Source organism: Nothobranchius furzeri, chromosome 10, assembly GCF_043380555.1.
Source record: "Nothobranchius furzeri strain GRZ-AD chromosome 10, NfurGRZ-RIMD1, whole genome shotgun sequence".
NCBI lineage: Eukaryota > Metazoa > Chordata > Actinopteri > Cyprinodontiformes > Nothobranchiidae > Nothobranchius > Nothobranchius furzeri.
The window spans coordinates 40389589-40391350 of NC_091750.1; the positions used below are offsets into that span (position 1 = coordinate 40389589).

Sequence of the window (1762 nt, forward strand, 5' to 3'; positions counted from 1 at the left end):
AAGTAGACAGAAATGGACGGAGACTATTTTTTGTCAGAATGAGACTATGTCCCATTAGTAAACATCACACACTGGTGAAATGACATCTCTGGGAACCGTTTGGTGGTTAACCCCCCAATCCAACTGCTTAAAGAGTGTCAAGCAGGGAGGCTTTAGGTCCTATTTTTAAAGTCAATGGTATAACCCAACTGGTATTTGAACCTTGATCTCCCAGTCCCATTTGCAATCATGTGAAGGCAAACAAACGAGAAATTAGATTATTTTTGCTGGTTAACTTAAGGGTATTTTTCATTACCACATCATATTAAAAAGGAAACTGGAGAGATGAGATTTTTTTTTTTTGCTGGATAACTAAAGGGTATTTTCATTAAGAAAGGAACTGGTAAACTGCATATGTCTTTATTGAGATATCAAAGCCAACAAGTTAGTTTGTAGGGTGCTATGAAAGTTTCGATGTAAAATAAGAAAACTGCAAAAAGTTTTATTTGTCAGTATTCTGGTGTCCTTCCTGAGCACATCACTGTTTCTGCCACCAGGTGGCAGCTTTGACCTGAAATGATGGAGTTCTGTCGTGAACTGATTCCATGTCTTGAATGTACAGATCATAGAAACGTGTCTTGATTCAGATCATAAAAACTCCAAATGCACTTTATGAAGATGAGATCTTTTACCTGTATCTGAATGCATAAATAGTAAAGTGGTTTACAAATAGTTGTGAGACACTGATTAATTTGTTAAAAAACAACTATTAAATGTGGTTCAGGTTCCCAACCAGGGGTACACGTACCCCTAGTGGTCCACGAGCACATTACAGGGGGTAAGCAGAAAAATACATTTTTCATTACCCAGATGATGGCTGTGTTCAAATTCGGGTTGCGTGCTCATGAGTTTCGATTTTAAAACCAGTGACGTCACAGCACCGTGATGAAGGCTGTCCAAATTCAAAGAGTCCTCAGAATACAGTCTTGAAATCTATTCTTCTTTTACCTGAATTTCAGAACGTGTGCGGTGTAGTCTTCTCACCTTTATATATCCCGAGATGCACTGTGGGACAGGTGTTGTGAGAAATTCTGTTCCCCCATGTCAGGAAGTCGCTCTTCACGGAAAATCACGTAATAAGGTCATGCTTGTGATGTTATTTATTTACTTTTATTTACTTAAAAATATTTCAGAAGTACAGTAAAAATGTTCACTTTTTTCCAGCAAGTTTATCATTTTTGAAAGTTATGTGAAAGGATGTAGTCTCACTCAGTTTGAGGTTATTTAGTCCTCTTATAAAGGACATCAAGTCCTGTGAATTTAGAAATATTTGTTCTTTATTTGTCTACGTTATTAGAGGAAACATAATATTTTAGGGGAACAGAATTTCTCAGAACACCGGTGGTACATCTGCTGTAGCTCTTCCAACTGTAACAAAACAAAGAAAATATTTAAAACATGTGCGATCTTTATTTCTGCAGCTTCTTAGTGCAGTAGCAGTTGCTAGGTGATAGGAGGACATTCGTCAAAGTAGGGGCGGGACTATTATTTAAGGCTAGATGTGACGAACCCAGAGGTTCTGCTCTGCTCTCCTGGTGATCTGCTGCAGGCCCCAAGTCCTGCAACCCAGCCGCACACCACCAGAGGCCAGCAGAGAGTGTTGTGGAGCAGCTGCACCCAATCAACCATCAGCCGTTCCTGAAGCCGTCTTAAGCCTCCCAACTCCATCATTCTGGGAGACACAGCTACAGAGGAGACCTGGTGTTAAAACTGATCTCTCAGA

General features: G+C 39.7%; 1 protein-coding gene across 1 annotated transcript in view; it reads left to right on the plus strand.

Annotated features, from left to right (window-relative positions):
* The window catches only part of tor2a (torsin family 2, member A), a 15544-nt gene extending 14833 nt beyond the window's left edge, over positions 1-711 (plus strand). Inside the window, exon 5 of the mRNA XM_015960196.3 lies at positions 1-711. This exon is cut by the window's left edge and continues 1518 nt beyond it. The gene's annotated coding sequence lies outside the window, so the exon portion shown is untranslated.
* Positions 712-1762: the final 1051 nt, after the last annotated feature.